A 19770-nucleotide genomic window follows, 5' to 3' on the forward strand; every position below is an offset into this window, starting at 1 on the left:
TAACCAAAGAGGTGAAGGATCTATACTCTAGGAACTACAGGACACTCATGAAAGAAATTGAAGAAGACACAGAAAGATGGAAAAATATTCCATGCTCATGGATTGGAAGAATAAACATTGTTAAAATGTCTATGCTACCCAGAGGAATCTATACCTTCAATGCCATCCCGATCAAAATTCCAATGACGTTTTTCAAAGTGCTGGAACAAAGTATCCTAAACTTTGTATGGAATCAGAAAAGACCCCGAATCGCCAAGGAAATGTTGAAAAAGAAAAACAAAGCTAGGGACATCATGTTGCCTGATTTCAAGCTATATTACAAAACAGTGATCACCAAGACAGCATGGTACTGACACAAAAACAGACATATAGACCAATGGAACAGAATAGAGAACCCAGATACGGACCCTCAACTCTATGGTCAAATAATCTTCAACAAAGCAGGAAAAGATATGCAATGGAAAAAAGACAGTCTCTTCAATAATTGGTGCTGGGAAAATTGGACAGCCACATGCAGAAGAATGAAACGCGACCATTCTCTAACACCATACACAAAGATAAACTCAAAATGGATGAAAGACCTCAATGTGAGACAGGAATCCGTCAAAATCCTAGAAGAGAACATAGGCAGTAACCTCTTTGACATCGGCCACAGCACCTTCTTTCAAGATACATCTCCAAAGGCTAATGCAACAAAAGCGAAAATGAACTTTTGAGACTTCATCAAGATAAAAAGCTTCTGCACAGCAAAGGAAACAGTCAACAAAACAAAGAGGGAACACACAGAATGGGAGAAGATATTTGCAAATGACACTACAGATAAAGGCCTGGTATCCAAGATCTGTAAAGAATTTCTCAAACTCAACACCCAAAAAACAAATAAACAAGTCAAAAAATGGGCAGAAGACAAGAACAGACATTTCTCAAAGGCGACATACAAATGGCTAAAGACACATGAAAAAATGCTCATCATCATTAGCCATCAGGGAAATTCAAATCAAAACCACACTGAGATACCACCTTACACCAGTTAGAATGGCAAAAATGGACAAGGCAAGAAACAACAAATGTTGGAGAGGTTGTGGAGAAAGGGGAACCCTCTTACACTTTTGGTGGGAATGCAAGTTGGTACAGCCACTTTGGAAAACAGTGTGGAAGTGCCTCAGAAAATTAAAAATAGAGGTACAGTATGACCCAGCAATTGCACTCCTGGGTATTTACCCCAAAGACACAGAGGTAGTGAAAAGAAGGGCCATATGCACCCCAATGTTCATAGCAGCAATGTCCACAATAGCCAAACTGTGGAAAGAGCCAAGATGCCCTTCAACAGATGAATGGATAAAGAAGATGTGGTCCATATATACAATGGAATATTACTCAGCCATCAGAAAGGATGAATACCCAACTTTTACATCAACATGGGTGGGACTGGAGGAGATTATGCTAAGTAAAATAAGTCAAGCAGAGAAAGTCAATTTTCATATGATTTCACTTACTTGTGGAACATAGGAAATAGCATGGAAGACATTAGGAGAAGGAAGGGAAAATGAAGAGGGGGAAATTGGAGGGAGAGATGAACCATGAGAGACTATGGACTCTGAGAAACAAACTGAGGGTTTTAGAAGGGAAGGGGTAGGGGGATAAATTAACCCGGTGATGGGTATTAAGGAGGGCACGTACTGCATGGAGCACTGGGTATTATACAAAAACAATGAATCATGGATCACTCCATCAAAAACTAATGATGTAGTGTATGGTGACTAACATAACATAGTAAAGTTAAATTCAAAAAATAAATACATACGTTTTTACCATTTGAATCAGCAATCTCATGTCAAGGATTGTAATGTAATTACACTGATAATCCCGCACCTCCATATGCACAAGGCTATTCATTATGTCATTATTTCTAACAGCAAAAGAATGGAAACAACTCAAATGATCATTCAATAGGAGATAGGAGATAGGTTGAATATAGTACATCTACACACTGTATTGCGACGAGCTGCAAGAAGGAACAAAGGTTAACTCAAATATTGTTATGCTATCTTATAGAATCATATAAATGTTTTACAAATCTGGGGAACAAATTATTCAAAAAAATAAAAGTAATTCTTAAGAGTTGGAAACAAAATAAGACAAATTAAATTTACTGAGTTGTTACACAAAGAGAATTCTTTCAAGTAATTTAAAAACAAACAAACAAACAAAAAAAAACAGTAACTTGACTGTTCTATAAAACAATATAGTCTTAACAGGAAAAAAAAAACCTGCAAAGAAATCTTAATCTGTTTGAGGTAGTAATATAGGTGTTGTTTTTCTGAACTGTTGATGTGTGTGTAAGATATAATAAGTGGGCAATAATATTGGTGGCATTGGGAATAAAATTTTTGCCATTTGAGGAGACACAAGTGTGGAATCCAAGAAGTTAAGTAAAAGCCCTAAAATAATAAATTAGTTGAAGACATCAGTATAAGTTTATGGTGTACTTTCTTTAAAATTATGTATTTTTTACTTTTGTCCACTAAAAAGATCTAGAAATGATGACCAGTCAAATGGACACTCTTATTTCCCCAACTCTATCTCTATGGCTCTTTCCACCATAGCAAATTATGTATCTAGGAGAAATTACTGATTCTATATCTGGAGCAATAAATGTGTAACATTTTTCATTTTTGAAAATCAAGGTCTACTGCAGTTGTATCAAAAAAAAAAAAAAACTCGAAAGCCAACTTGAAGGGACTCTTAAACTAAATGCAGGACAAGTTGAGTACCAAAATCAACTATTATTTTCATGAAATTTAAAGCCATCATTTTTAAAATAATTCTAAAAATTAAAAGTTAAAAACCAGCTCATTGGTCACCATTGGAAGATGCTAGATGAACAATACATAATTCCAAATATTATTAACTAAATTCAGAGAACTGAGCATTTGTCTTGCCTTTCCTATATAAGGTATTCCTCAGGGTAACCAAATAGTTGATGATGGAAAGTGACTGTTTTTCAAAGAATTACAGTTAATTAATAAATTATAACAACACTTTGCAACTTCTAATGAAACAATGGATCAAAGCAATGATCATCAATGGCTCTGAATCCTTTAGGTAAAAAACTGATGGGAAACTTTATAATGGCTTCATCAAGCTCATGATCCCTGAGTCCACTGGTTAATCTTAACATTACAAAAAGAAAGAAATCAGCCACTTAATTCCATCAGAGGTAATGAAATATGAAATTCTGATTATTATGAAGTATTCTTACCAAAAATTTGAAGATAAATCTGATCATACCTCCAAATCTAGTTATACCTCCATAACTAATTATTAAGTTGGACCACATAAAATTGCCAACACTTAACTATTCTGACCTACAAAATATAATTTCACTTGGCTCAACCCAAAACCTAAATACAGGGGGCAGAGAAGCATGGTGAGTTCAATTAAATGGTGAGGCAATTGGCAAACTCCAGACAGTATAAATCACCCAGTTTCTGCAATAACAATAAAACAACAACAAAAATTTTGTAAGAAAATTTTTAAAGGAAGGGAGAGAGTACTTATAGACTAAAAAAGTCTTGAGATTTATTTATTTATTTATTTATTTATTTATTTATTTATTTATTTATGATTTTATTTCTTTATTTGATAGAGAGAGACATAGCGAAAGAGGGAACACAAGCAAGTAGAGTGGGAGAGGGAAAAGCAGGCTTCCCACGGAGCAGGGACCCCGATGCGGGGCTCAATCCCAGGACCCAGGGATCATGACCTGAGCCAAAGGCAGACACTTAACGACTGAGCCGCTCAGGCACCCTTTTTAAAAAAATTTTTTAAATTTTTTTAAAGATTTTATTTATTTGAAGACTAGAGATTTATTGATGAAACACAAAGTGTGGACTTAATTAGAATTCTGATTCAAATAGTCCAACTGTCAAAAGAAAATAAGTCAATTAAGAAAATTTTAACACCGTTTGGATGTTTGATGAAAATAATTACTGCTGATTTTTTCATATTTCAGTTGCATTGTGGTTATTCTATAAAAGAGTACTTATTTTTTGGATATATATACTAGAGTATATTAGAAATAAAATTCAATTAGTCTGATATTTGTTTTAACATAATCTAAGGCATGGCTGTGGAAAAGAAAGAAGATATGATTATAAATGAAAAAGGTTGACAAAATGTTGGTAATTATAGAAAATGGGTGCTGGTAATGGGCATTTATTAAACTATTCTCTATACATTTGTATAATGTTATATATATATATATATATATATATATATATATATACCATTTTCCATCACTTAAAAATTAGGGGAAAGAAGATTTGGACTCTAATCATTGGAGGGTCATTGAAAGTCTCTCATCAGGGAAGAACAGATTCATCAAATTATAAAAAAATGATACCCATTCTTGCCTGGCAGTTTATGGTACCATAGCAGCCCAATATAACTGCGATTCCTTTTAACCTGACTGTTTGAAGCCCAAAGCAAAGGTATCTCCAAAACGAGTGGGTGGCAGACACCTTTGCCTTACAGCTATTTTTTTAAAGAGAGAAGTGAAAGAAAAAAGTCAACAGGCAGGTCAGATCTTTATGATTCTCTAATGCTCCAACAGATCAGCAAGAAAAAGGTTTTCCAAATAAATTGATGTTGTATAACTCAAAGACAGGAAAGGTTGTGCAAAGTTTGTGCATTCTCTTTTGAACAAAACTTTAGAAGTGAACCAATTTAAGCTACCTGAGCAGAAAGTTAAAATGATATATTACTTTTTTTTCTTTCTAGAAGAAATAGTTCTACATTTTCAGTAATAGTTCTACATTTACAGTAATGTAAGACACATTAACATATTCTCTGTACAAACTTATTTATTCTGTTAATTTTCTTAAGAAAGCTTTTTTCCCCAAAGATACAAGCAGAACCTTAAGCTTTAGTGTGTCTTTAATTCTATTTATTTTGGATTTCACACATGGCATCCAAGTAGTTTCAAGATCTGATTCCTGCCATCCCTGAAAATGGCAGATTCATTTTCTGTTGGCTCACTACCAACCAGCTCTTTCATTGTGGTGAACACACCTGAAGGGGGCCCTCAAGGATTTCTGCCCCCTGGTGTCCAAACTCTTGTGGTAGCCCCTTCCATTGAGCCTAGGCAGGACCTGTGACCTGCTTATAAGCAATGTCATAGAGCAAAGGAGATTGTGTGCCATTCCTGTGACTAGGTTACTTTATATGACAAAGGCAGGGAGATTCGTCACTCCCATGATTAGATTGTGAAATACAGATGAATCTCTCTTGCTAGCATGCATTAGAAAGATTTGCTGGGTGGCCTTGAAGAAGCAAGTTGCTATGATGTGAATGGAAGAGGCCACATGGCAGGGCCTCCAGGTTTAGAGGGCCTTGATATTTCAACCATAAGTAGATAAATTTTGCTAACCACCACATGAACTTGAAAGAGTATCCCAAGCTCCAGAAGGGAACGCAGCCCAGGTACACCTCAATTACAGTCTTGTGAGATTCTGAGCAGAGAATTTAAGTTAGCCATGTCCAGGCTACTGGTCTCCCTGTTCGTGCACTCACTCTCTCTCTCTCTCTCTCTCTAAATAAAATCTTTTAAAAAGTAAATAAAGACATGCTGTTTTAAGCTGCTAAGTTGTGGTTCTGTGTTAGGCAGCAATAGAAAATAATATACTTGTGATTACATTTCCATGGTCCCCTTCCATGTTCAAGTCAGTATCTCTGTTTGGAATGACTTCTCTCCCTTATTTACTTTTTATATGTTTTTGCAAAAACACATAGTATACCTTCAGATCTTGTATCTCCAATTCTTGCTTCTACCTATGCTTCTGCCAACAGCGGTTGCCTTAAACATACATCTAATATTGCAAATATCACCCTATATTATAATTATTTTTGACCTCGGCCCCCTATCAGACATATTGAGTTTCTCATTTATTCAACATTTATTTTCTGTTCACAGTATACTAGACAGTATGCTAAGCTCTGGAGAGACAGACTAGAAAATTCTTTTCTCAAAAGACAGAGACCATCCCTTATTCATCTTTATATTTCCTGATGAATGCTGCATCTGGAACATAAGAAATGGGGGGGCTCTAAGCCAAAACATCAGTTTTCCAAAGATAGTTTGTTAAATAGCCAATTCATCAAAAACTGGCAAGCACCTAAACCTGGTTTTTCACAGCCATTTCACTTTGAAAAAGCACAGCCATTTCACTTTGAAAAGCAGAACGTTTACAACGTTCAAGTTGTAAACCTGCAGAAATTGGGAAAGATTTAAGAAAAAGTCCATCCCTTGAATTTTGAGCCATGTTTGCATTCTATAATAAGAATCCCATGAAACATTGATATTCAGTCAAGTGAAACTCTGTGGGGAGAAGACTCTAGCAAAGCTGAGCAAATGGATCATCTGGTGAATTAATTGCAGTAAATTGGATTGCCATTTATTATTCTTCTCTCTTTGGTAGAAACAATAAAAACAACGATTTTCAGGAAGACAAGATCTATGAACTGGAAGAGTTGGAGAGAACACTGTGGGAGGGATAGGACATGAACTGATATTTGAAAGAGAAGAATCTAAATGAATGGAGAACTTTGGAACAAGCTAATTTACAAAGGACAGTGAGGCTACCTTTTCACCAAAGCAATTAGGTCCAAACTTAATTTACTACTTATAAACATTATAAATTATTTTATTAATTTACTCATAGGACACATAATAATTAAAAACAAACATTCACAAAGAGGCTTACGGTTCAGAATGTTGTTTGAAGGGCAAAATGCTGACCTTGAAGAGAACTTCATTTCTCTGACAGTCAACTTTGGAGAATTTAGAATAAGACACTGGGAGACTTTGTAAGCCATACGTTTACTTTTAAAAAAAAAAAGCAAATGCAAAGACATTTTCCTCAACAATAACAAAAATACTACAACAATACATCCCCCTTACTATGTTGTTTGGTCTTACCTATGTCCTACATGTGTCTCTGATGAGAGTATTGCTCTTGGTCTTTATTGTTTCTTGATTTCTTACCTATCATCAGATCTTTATCACTTCATACAATCAATTCAGGTTATTCCATTTTTAGTTTTATTTTGTGTTTCCTATCTTTTGAAGTTGTTTGTGAAGTTTTGGAATGATTTCTTCCTTCAGTGAGTAGTAGAACTCACTGACATAACCATTTTGACCTGGTGTTTCTCTATTACTATAGCAACATTCAGAATTTCCATTTCTTTCTGGGTAAGTTAAATTTTTCTTTTTTTAAATTCCATCTAAGTTTTAAACATATTGGCATAAAGTTTTTTATAATATTCTTATATTATGTATTTAATGTCTACAACATATATAGTTAGGACCACTTTTAATCCTAATGATATTTATTTGTACATTCATTATCTTTTTATTGGTCAATCTTGTCATGTTTGTTTATCTATTTTATTTTTGTCCAAAAAACGACTATTTTCTTTGTTGATTCTCTCTACTCTACCTTCATTTTCAATTTTTATTAATTTTACCTCACCATTAACAGTTCCTTTATTTTACTTTCTTTGAGTTTATTCTGTTTTTCTAACTTTTAAGTTGAGTACTTAGCTCAAAATGTTTACCTCTTTAATGCATGAGTTATTTTAAAGTCTCTTTTCTGAATTCATTTTTTCTAATATGCTTTTGATTAATTACCTCCAATATGGTGTGGATTGTTTGAAATTTACTGAATCATGCTTTATGGTCTAGTATGTGGTCAATTTTCATAAATACCCTATGTACTTGAAAAAAAATTATACTTATTAGGTAAAATATTCCATCTATGTCCATTAGGTCAAGATTATTATTTGTAATGTTTAAATATTGTGTATCCTTAATGATATATTTTAGTCTGAACTCATATACTGAGAGCCATATATTATAACCTCCCTCTATGATGATAGATTAATTCCTCCCTTGAATCCTACCAAGTTTTGTTTTATATATTTTGAGTATGTCTTTTGTATGCAAATAAATTTAGATTTATGCCTTCCTGAGGAGTTGAATCATTTATTGTTAGTTATCTATATCTATCTATCTATCTATCTATCTATCTATCTATCTATCTATCTATATATTGGCCTTGAAGTCTTCTGGTTTTAATATAGCTAAACCAGTATCTTTGTGGTTTGTTTTTGTCTTTTATATCTTTCCCATGTTTTTATTGTTTATTTCTTTAGATCCTTATGTTTTAGGTATGACACTTGTAAAAGCATATATGTATTTGTTTTCTAATCTGACAAATTTTGTCTTTTAAATGAAGAAATCAGTCATTTTTCATTGATTTGAATTACTGATGTATTGGATATATTTGTAGTATCACAGTTTGTGCTTTCTATTTGTCCTGGTTTTCTGTCTTTTTTACTTATTTCCTTCTTTTGTTATTTTAAAAAATCTTCCCCCTTTTTTGTTTTAGTAGTTTTTCTAAAACATTTTAACACGTGTACTTAATGAAGATAAATGGCTATAGAAGTGCACAACTCAGACATTTGACTGTGAAGAGCATAACGGACCAAAGACCCCAGCTTCTGTACTCAAAAATCCATTACTGCATGTGCACAGAGACATGACTAGGGGTGGTAAGGATACCAAGGCAGGTAGGTCTATTTCTAGGTGATATAGAACTCCTCTGAAAGAAGACTTTGCTATCTGGCTCAAGGGGTCAGCATCAACCTTTCAAATTGTTTTTGAACTGCATACAGTCTGATTTTTCCATCAAAACTACACTCTTTTCTTTACAAAAGTCAAAACATCATTATTGTCTCATAGTTCTCCCAGTCTCGCCTAATTTCCCATTTTTCTTCATATACCTTTCTCCTAAGAAGTCAGCGACATGTCTAATCCTGTTTTTGAGTCTGCTTCTCAGAGATCCCAGAAAATAAAAGTGGTACCAGAGATGGTCCAGGGAAACAACTGGTATAATGAGGACTTAGTGTTGGTTTACCTACCATCAACTGGGCAAAGAGGATAGCATCCTAGTTGGCTGGTGGGACACAGATCATCACTGGCACAGGATGGCAAAGAACCCCAGCCCAGTATTTAGTAGAATCAGCAGCACTGAATTAGTCTAAGAGCTTCTATACTGACCTCACAACCAAATTCTAGCAGCTTTACTTTTGCTTTGTCAATACTATTCCCTTCTTTTTTTGTAATACAGTATTTTTTTTCTCTTTGACTAAGTCCTTGCCTTGATAGTCTGCCATAATCCTATTTTTTTTTCTAACACTGAGTCCTCTATTTAGCTCTAGCAAATCTGCTCACAATCTCTGATGATATGGTTTCCATTACTGAGAAGCCTACCTACCATCTGCCTGGTGTTATGCTATCTCACTAATCCTCATAACTCTGCCAGTAGTTATTATTACCACATCTAGGCTGAGACTTAGTAATATTCAGTGAATGGAGTGAAACTGTAGCTTTACCTATGATCCCATTTACATAGGAGATGAGTGACTTCAAGAGAAAAATCTTAAATCTTGACTAGTATGAACATATACGAGATGTGTCCACCAACTGAGAGGTCACTGTTGACAAACCCAGTTTGCAGAGGAGATTATAAAGCCACCGAAAGAAAATTCACAAAAAGGAAAGAATTAATGTGTGACAGTGAACCCAACTCATAAACAATGCACAAAGATCACAGGGAAGAGGTAAGAGAAGGTAGAACATGGTAGCTGTTACCCAGCCTAGTTCTTTTGGAAATGCGCTGGAGGCGTGTGTGCTCTCTGGAGAGTAATAGAACTACAGATGTTCATTGAAAGGGCTGCACAATCATTGCTGAAGATTTTGGGAAGTAGGAAATCTTGTTGTGGTAATTCTACCCACTCCACTGCCCCCAGCCAAGCAGAAAATAAATAATACAGAAGGAAGAACTAGTCTCTTCATTTTGTAAAAAGCATGGAAAAGAGGGAATGGGCTATGGAAATGTGCACAGATGGAGTAGGAACAGTAGTGGAGTTTCTATAAGTCAGCACCACTGCATTGGCAGGAAATTACATCAACTGGTGGCAGTGGCAGAATTGTCTCTCTCTGGAAAACAGAGGTGTACCAGAAGCAGATTTCCCACTAGAATGGCACCAAGTGGTAAAGGTTGGGGAAACAGTCATTCATTTATCCAACAAACATTTATTAAGGAGGTACTGCATGCCAGGCACTGTGTTAGAACTTTCTATTGACTGGCAGTGAGACAGCAGAGGTGTTTGGGACTATTAGCTAATAGAGTGAGAAAGAGCAGCTGTCTCACTAAATTCAGCAATACTTTGACCCCAAATGCCCTATTGTAAACTTCTACTTTACCAACTTCCTTCCTTGCATACATTCTAATCATAATCTTGATCCATTCATCCAATAAGTCCTTTCCTTGCTGATTTATTGGAGACTTATCTTCAAGGGATACTAAACTTTTATTGATTATATAGATTGAAACTATTCTCACCTTGTCTGTTGTTTGCCTTGTACATTTATTTATGGTGAAAGCAAGCATTTATCATTCTGTGTCTGAGAATTCTTTATACATGCCTTTGTTGCAGACCTAACCTCCTTGCTCACAATGTCTGCCATTTAAGGCTATGGAAAAAATGCTAGGCTTGGAATCAGGGTATCTGGATTATAGCAAAAATCTAATATTACTAGCACTCTGATCTTGGATAAGTTTCTTTAGACTAACATTAAGCTCTACAGTATCAGGCACTCTGCTAGGTTTTTTATATATGATATCTGATTTAATTTTACAACCATTTACCTATCTTTTAGATGAAGAAATAGTCTCAGAGAAATAAGGTGATTTACCCAGTTAATACACAGCTAGTTAATAACAGCGTTTGAAATTAAATTCAGGTATGACTCTAAAATCTATGTTACTTTCTTCTCTTAATATGTGCTTCAGGATTCTCATGTGAAAAATCACACACATACATACAAAAATATAGTTAAATTAAAAGATGATCCCCAAATCCCTCAATGCTCTGGGAGTCCATGATTCAAAGCATCTATTGAAAACTAGCAACCATGAGATACTCTGGGGAGGGACTGACTCTAAATGCACTGGTTCCACAGAGGAAGGCAATTAACAGCAAACAGCAATGGAGTGAATGGTATCTTGATTTTAAAAACTATTCAACACTGACTTTTAACAGGATTACCCCATAGAGGCTAGAATAAATTCTTTTTATGACAAGCTGTGCAATTGCACTTTGAAAAGTATTTAATGTATAATGGATATATTTTATTGAAAGTCTACTGTGCACTAAGAAGTTTACCTATATCATCTCCTTTAATTCTCAAGAGAACCTTATGAAATAGACATTTTACTCTCCATTTTATAGGTGAATAAAACGAGACATGGCCCCACAACTGGTAACACCCACCTAGCTGGTCTCCAGAGTTCCACCCAACACCAGCAAGTCGTGACCTTCTCCCTATTATAAATCACTTCAGCATAAAATAATTACCAAGTGAGGTTCTTTTCTTACAGCAACCTAGTCTTTTATGACATTGTCATTGTTGAAGAACCTCATTAGATCTTCAGTATTTGAGGGTTTTTTTAGTTAGCAAAGTGAAAAAAAGCATATCAGAGAGAGTTATGGGTCTTTCCCAGAATGGAAAATCTATAAATAGACTAGCTAAACACTTAAGGAAAACTTTAAAAATATATCTATTGCTGGCTTTTCAAAAAATAATCTATGCTGAAAATTTAAGGCTGACACAACTTGTTGAACAAATAAAAATCTGTCTTTTGCCTTTAAAAGCTGGGCTAGAAAATTCATGTGTTTCCTACTTCTCTATTAAAGTTTCTGAACCTCAGTTAATATGAATTCATATGACAAATAGAGAGTTACATGGCATCATTTAAAACTGCCTCCTCGAGGACTTAGCTCTCCTACAGACTTGTGAGCTATTGCAATGGAGAATGGTTATGGAAAGCCTCACAGAAAGTATACATTCCAGGAGATAAAAGGTGAAGGTGGAAACAATTCATCACATTTGTGTGCAGTGTAAATTCTAGAAGAGATTCTAATTAATGACTTTTAAAATTATTCCTTAAATGTGTTTTCAGAGCCAAGAAGGCCATAAATGTGATATGATTGCTAGTTTGTACTGCTTATACCACCCCAAATTCATCATTTTATTGGAAGACTTCCCTACAGCAAGATGACCACATGACGTTCTTGGTAAGTATGATTAGCTTTAAACACCCTTCTGAATAAGGTTTAGAGTAAAAAGTATAGCAACTGATGTCGTATGTTTTGCTGCTTATTGCTCAACTGTATTTGGAATGGTGTTTCTCTTTCATTAGGTTATTTTGGAAACTGTCAGAAAATCATCCTGATTTTACCCCAGGAATCATAGTCACAGAGCTGCTTTTGATCCCTTATGACATTTGGTTTTATGAATTGAACTTTTTCTAATTCTACTTTTTAAAAAAATCTGTTGTGGTTCTCCCAAATGCCAAAAGGGAAAACACTTATAATGATGTTGCATAACATTTACCTTCTAAATATCAAGCTTAGAGTATACACAAGCATGATAGGGCATAAAGGACCTTCCTATTATATGTGTGTGTATGTATTTCATATTCTTTTAGAAAATGTCATGAGGTGATTTTCATTGCATATTCAAGTACTATTTCCTAAGAAAACATAAAATTCTAAATACAGAAAAGTTGAGCCCTGAACAGAATTCAACTCTCTGAAATCAAATACCTTTCAAAACACAACAGGACTAACCTTCAGAGTCATCACTGACTCCTCCCTCTCCCTTATGTCACTTATTGGATAGCGTATTTTATTTTACCTCAGAAATGTCTAGTGACCACGTACTCTCTCTCTTCTCTTATTAGAACTATTTCAAGAACGTCCTTACTAGTCTTCTAACCATCTGTTTCTCCCACTTAGGCCATTATTTTTAAAAATATTTTATTTATTTATTTGACAGAGAGAGATACAGCAAGGGAGGGAACACAAGCAGGGGGAGTGGGAGAGGGAGAAGCAGGCTTCCCGCTGAGCAGGGAGCGTGATGTGGGGCTCGATCCCAGGACCCTGGGATCATGACCTGAGCTGAAGGCAGACGCTTAATTGACTGAGCCACCCAGGTGCCCCAAGTCCATTCTTTTTATAGTATTACCAGAATAATCTTAAAACTGATGGGTTTACATCCCTGATTGATACTATTTGCTAATTCTTTATTGCCTGTATGATAAAAATACAAAATTTGTAGTACAGTGTCTCACAGAGTGTGATTCACAGAACAACCGCATCAGAATCTTCTAAGGTTCTGGGGTGCCTTGGTGGTGGCTCAGTCAGTTAAGCATCTGACTTCAGTTCAGGTCGTGATCTTGGGGTCCTGGGATCAAGCCTCTTGAGTCTCTCTTGTCCTGCTCCCCACTCAGCTGGGAATCTGTTTTTTCCTCTTCCTCTGCCCCTCCCCCTGCTTGTGTGTACATGCTCTCCTCTCTCTCAAATATATAAAATATTCAGAAAGACTTTAAATGTAGATATGTAGAAAAAGAAATGTTTACAATTAGCAAAAAGATTATGGTTTGTAATTATTATTTCTCACTAAAAAGGACAAGGGTTACTCAGAGAATTGGCTGAGCCAGACCTGAGAAAGACTATATCAATGTTGATCTTAGGACACCTTGTCATATCAGAAAGCAATGAAGCTATTAAAGACAATGTGGCCATGTCAAAAAGACTCAAGGAACAACTGAGGAGGCCCAATATTAGCCAAAGATGGGAAAATTGAGCACAAAAACAATAACTGCAATGGACATATCAAATAGTTAAAATCTATCAGTTCATAATATTTAAACAAGAATTCATAGGCCACTTAAGAAGGATTCTAGGCAACAAACACATTATACTGAAAGCTGTTAAATAAAAGAATCAAGCATTTATTCCAGAATGTAAATTGTACATCAGATAACCAGATAGTTAAGACATTTTTAAAGAAATATTCCATTTAATGAATGAAGAAGGAATAATAGATTTAATATATCACCATTTTGCAAGCCTTAATGAAATAATGACTATGCAGTGATCATCAGTGGTGGTTGAATCACTAGACAAAAAAACATGGGAAACTATAAAAAGGAAGGATCATATCTTTCATGATATCTCAGCCACTCCTTTCCCATCATCAAGTCTTGGGATTTATTACTAACAATTGCAGCCCCTTCATAATCTCAATTTTATGCATTTCTCTGACCACCTCTTCCTGTCTTTTCATCTTACCACTCTGCTGAAACAGTTTCTGTCAAAGTCACCATTGACTTCCACATTCATAAGTACAATGGTCAATCTCCATTCTTCTTTTTGTCTTATCAACAGTATTTGCTACAGTTGATCACTCTCTCCTTTATTTGTTATTTCTTTCATTATATTCTATTGAATTTCCTCATATTTCACTGGTTGCTCTTTTACAAGTCTGCTATCTACTTGACCTCTTAGTTTTGTGCCCAAGGACTCAGACTTTTGCAGTCTTCTGTTTTCTATCTATACTCACTCCTTTAGTGGTCTTATGCCTTTTATACCTTTTTTAAAAAAAGATTTTATTTACTTATTTGAGAGAGAGAGAGAGAGCATGAGTTGGGGGGGAGGGCAAAGGGAGAGGGAGAAGCAGGGTTCCTACTGAGCAGGGAGCCCTATGCTGGGCTCAATCCCAGGATCCTGAGATCATGACCCAAGCTAAAGGTAGATGCTTAACCAACTGAGCCACCCATGAGCCCACCTTTTATAGCTTTAAATACACTTTTTGCCAAGAACTCCCAAATTTGTATCACCAGCTCAAATTGCTCTCTTAAACTCCAGACTCATATATAAAACTACTTATTCAATGAAAACTTCATAACCATCTCAAACTTAGCATGTCCAGAATGAACTCTTGAATCTTCCCCCAAAACCTGTCACATATAAGTTAATGCATTAATCCTTCAAATTGCTCAAGTTGAAAATCTTGGAATCATCTTCAGAATTACTCTTGACTTTTCTCTTCTCATTCCTTATACAAATTCCTTTTTTAAAATAAATTCTTCACAAAAAGAAATCCAAAATCCAATGATTTCTCACCACTTGTAGTATTACCACTGATCCAAGCACTATGATCTCTTGCCAGGGTTATAGCAACCCTTGTCCATTGCAATTTATTAGTCCAATATTAATCAAAATAAAAATTAGAGCTCATACAATGGCCTAAAAGACCTTACCCATTCTGTACATTCTTACCTCTCTAGCCCACTGTACTCCTCTTTCCCTCACTTATGCTGCTCCAGCCATGTTGATCTCTTTCTTTTTCCTTGAACACAACTTAAGACATTTGAAGTGACTATTTCCCTCAGCCAGGAATGGTATTGCCCCAGTTATCTCAAGGTTAATGTCCTGCCCTCTTCAAGTCTTTGTTTAAAAGTCACCTTCCCAATGAGGTCTACTGATATCCCCTCCAACTTCCAATCTCTTTACTCTACTTTTTTCTTATAATACTTATTAGCTTCAAACATACTCATAATTTAGTTAGTTCACTGTTTGTAGTTTGTCTTCTTTTGTTGAAGAAACTCAACAAGAGCGGGGATTTTGTTTTGTTTTGTTTTCCAAAGTACTCCAATATTCAGTAAATGCTTGTTGAATGAATGGATAAATAAATCAGTGAATCAATGAACACATAAATGAATAAGAACTTCTATTCATCAAAAAATACCATAAAAAGTGAAAAGACTCATCACAAAATATGAGAAGATATTTACAACTCGTGTAATTAAGGAAGGCTTAATATCATAAATACTATGAATAGATAAAAAAATAAACATCCTAATAGAAAAATTGGCAATAATAATAATAATAAACAGGACTTTTCTACAGAGGAAATGTAAATGGTCAATAAATAAAAAGTTGTTTAGCCTCATTAGTGATCAAGGAAATATAAATTAAAGACATAATAAGATATTACACACCTACTAATTAGTAAAAAGTAAAGTTTGTTGGCAAGTTTGTAGAACAATAAGAACACTCACACACTGCAGTAGAGAATATAAATTGGTTACTTAAAATACTTTGGAAAATAATTTGGCATTACCTGATAGACTGAAAATATACATACCTATGACTCAACTAGGAATATCCTAGACATAATTCTTTACATGTGCTCTAGGAGACATAGCAGAATTTTCATAGCTTCATCATATAGAATAGCTTCATTATCCAAAGACTGGATAAATATCAATGTTCATACTATGAAATATTTTACAGCAAAAGAATGAATGAACTGTGCCTTTATACATTAACATGCAGAATAAAAAAAAGTGATATGAAAAGTTAACTATTTTACAAAATTTACAAACAAAATTAAACAATTACATTACATAATTTGTTATTTTTAAAAAACATGAGAATGATAAAAAATTAGGGTAGTAACTATTCAGTTAAAGAGCAGGTGATATGATTGGAATTAAATATATAAGTAGGCTCAAATTATATCGATGATATTCTCCTTCACAAATTGGGAGGTCTTTTAGGTTCTAGTACCAATTCCAGTGGGTGGTGGGGGGTGGTAAGTGACAAAGAGTTCTTCCACACCAACAACAAACAATTCTCCAGACACCAGCTGGGTATCCTACAATTTAACTCAGCCCTGACGCTATCTATCTGGAGATAGCACCAGATTCCGCAGGTTAAGGGCCGCCCTACAAGACTGCCCTCCCCACTTAAGATGCCAACTAAAAACCCAGGTTGTTACTTGTGTTTCTGACCAATTGGCTACAGATTGGAGATTCCCACAACCTTCTCCTTGGGTTGGATTAATCTGCTAGAATGGCTCCTAGAACTCAGAGAAACATTTATTTTAAGAATACATAGAACACTACATCAAAAACTAATGATGTAATGTATGGTGATTAACATAACATCATAATAAAAAAAATACATTTATGCCCATTTACCAGCACTCATTTTCCATAATTACCAACACTTTGTCAACCTTTTTCATTTATAGTCATATTTTCTTTCTCTTCCATAGTCATGCCTTAGATTATGTTAAAGCAAATCTCAGACTAATTGAATTTTATCTCTCCTTACTCAGTCTTGATTAAACATGAATAATAGACCACAAGTTTGCCCAAAGAGGAAATCATCTCCTTAGAGCTAATAGTACTTTGTTAATTCAGGTACTGTGCTGAAATTTGTTTTACTTTCTGTTGAGAAAGCTGTCTGATACAGAATATTTAAGACCCAGTGATCTAAACAAAATGAAACTTTATTTGAGGCAAATGTTTGGAGTAAGATTAAACTCAAGCATATTTATCATAGATTACAGATATGTTCTGTTGTGTTTTACTGATAGTCAAAATAAAAAATGATTCCCTTGATATCAAATTGTGTTTATACAAAGCCTGTATTTACCCATCTGGTATGTAACCCTCTAACCCCACAGTTTGTGCTATTATCAAAAATTTGTAAATATGTTTAGAGAATTGCATGACTCATAGGCATATTTATTGTAGAAAGCACTGTTAGTTTATGAAATGTGCTGGTTATTTACTTTGTCAATTATCTATTTTTTTTCTCTCCTTTTCTGGAAAGAAAAAAACATAATTCAATGGACTGAGAGTCAAATAAAGTTGACTCTGGCTCTTTCTAATTCAACCAAAATGCAAACTTTGTTGTTTTAGCCCATTTCAGATGACCTTTAAATACATTCATAATAATTGCTTTTGTAAGGGAAACAAGATCCTTCTTGTTCTGGACCCTGTCACTGCTACAACTTCACCTCTACCATATGCCTTCATGCACCCTTCATTCTAGTTTAGGGCTTCCATTATGCTCTCCACTGTCTCTAGGCACAATGTAATCCTTCATTCCCAAATCATGCAATTTGACATATTGAATTCTTTATCTTTCACCCTTCTGTCTTCATTTATTAATGCTTGACTCAAAGCACATTCCTGTCACAGTTAATTTTCATTGTTTCTCAAATCTAACAAGTCTGTATGGACTGAATGTTTGTGTCCCCCCAGAATATATATGTTAAAACCTAAGCCCTGGTGGAATGGTATTTGGTGATGGGGATTTGAGAAAGTCGTTAGGTCATGAGGGCAAAGCCTTCATGAATGGGATTCGTTCCCTTATAAAGGAAACCTCAGAGGGCTCCCTTTTCTTTCTGTCCTGTGAGGACATAATGAGAAGATAGCTATCTATGAACCAAGACATGCAACCACCTCACCAGATACCAAATCTACTGATAGCTTGATCTTAGACTTCCCAGCCTCTAGAACTGTGAGAAATACATTTCTGTTGTTTATAAGCCACTCAGTACATGATAATTTGGTGTAGTGGTCCAAATGACTAAGACAAAGTCTATTCACATAACCAGAATTTCACACACATGATCTTTCTGATTGGAAAGCCTAAAAAAGTCCTACTCATCTCTGAAGACCCTCCTCAAATCATACACCATTCACGAAGCCTTCCTACTCCTTTACCAGAAAAAATAAGTTATTTCTTTCTTTGAGTTCCAATTGCTCTTTGTGCAAGCTTTTATTAACAGTGTAATTGTTTGCTTAAGTATGACTCTCCAAGTGCCATGGGAGCAATACTGTCTTTAAATCCAAGCAAGCAGAACCCCTGCCTTGGCCCCACACCTCTATAGGACCCTTCTCCTTAGAGTGCCTGCTTGGAAATTCTTTAAATCCCTCTCCAGTGTCTGGGAGCAGAAGAGTGGGCCAACCCAAAGTTCTGAGCTCTGATCTGAACTCATGTGGGCTGGGTCCCACTTTTCCCATTTGAAGGGCTTTCTGGTTTCTAACCCCCAGCATGACATTGAACAAATATCCTAAGAATCTCACTTTCCAATCATGATTCTGCTGTTAATTTGCTCTGTGATGAATTTAAATAAATTAACATGAACTTAAATCTCTTTATCCTGAAAATCAGAGGATTAAACCCCAGATAATATTGGAGATATCTTTTAGATACAGGAATTCATCTACTAGTCATCTAATAGATCAAAAACTTAATTGTAAAAATGAACACTCAACCATATCCTGTATCCATAAAATTAAGAGCTGGAAAATGAAATGTGTGCCATAATATTTAAATTAATAAAACAAATATGAATGGTATATTGTGTTTTGGGGAATATATTTTCAATAATACATTTCTTAGGATTGTTCCTTTTGATTATCTAAAGTATATTCTTAATGATTTATTATTAACCATTTGGAGAATTTAATTTCACTTTAAGATTAATAAATTAAGGCATACATTTTTTTAAAATATGAAATGCTTCACAAATTTGCATGTCATCTCTGTGCAGGGGCCATATTAATCTTCTCTACATCATTCCCATTTTAGTATATGTGCTGCTGAAGCAAGCACAGGGCATGCATTTTTAATAATCATATATATTTTCCTTTTATAAGGACTCTAATATCTAGCATTTAAAATCAATGTTCACAGATATTAAATAAATAAGAAAAATAGGACTTAATCCTGACATTTATTATGACAGAAAAATAGCTACATTGTCAACACGTGGATTAAAAAAATGTTGATGGAATTGGTTATAAGATAATGTAAAACAGACTTCAAGGACTAAGCAAGATGGCGGAGGAGTAAGAGACCTGGATTTCGTCCAGGCCCAGGAATTCAGCTGGATAGGGATCAAACCATTCTGAACACCTATGAATGCAACAGGAGATTGAGGAAAAGAATAGCAACAACTCTCTGAACAGAAAAGCGACCACTTTCCAG

At 35.0% G+C, this 19770-nt stretch overlaps 1 non-coding gene across 1 annotated transcript; it reads right to left on the minus strand.

Moving 5' to 3' along the window:
* Nucleotides 1-19288: 19288 nt before the first annotated feature.
* On the minus strand, nucleotides 19289-19395 carry LOC112821369 (U6 spliceosomal RNA). The gene has a single exon (XR_003207423.1). It is a non-coding gene; the product is annotated as a U6 spliceosomal RNA (small nuclear RNA).
* Between the last annotated feature and the right edge of the window lie 375 nt (nucleotides 19396-19770).

Source organism: Callorhinus ursinus, unplaced genomic scaffold, assembly GCF_003265705.2.
Source record: "Callorhinus ursinus isolate GAN/ISIS: 27379988/994484 unplaced genomic scaffold, GSC_fseal_2.0 scaffold10, whole genome shotgun sequence".
Taxonomy (NCBI): domain Eukaryota; kingdom Metazoa; phylum Chordata; class Mammalia; order Carnivora; family Otariidae; genus Callorhinus; species Callorhinus ursinus.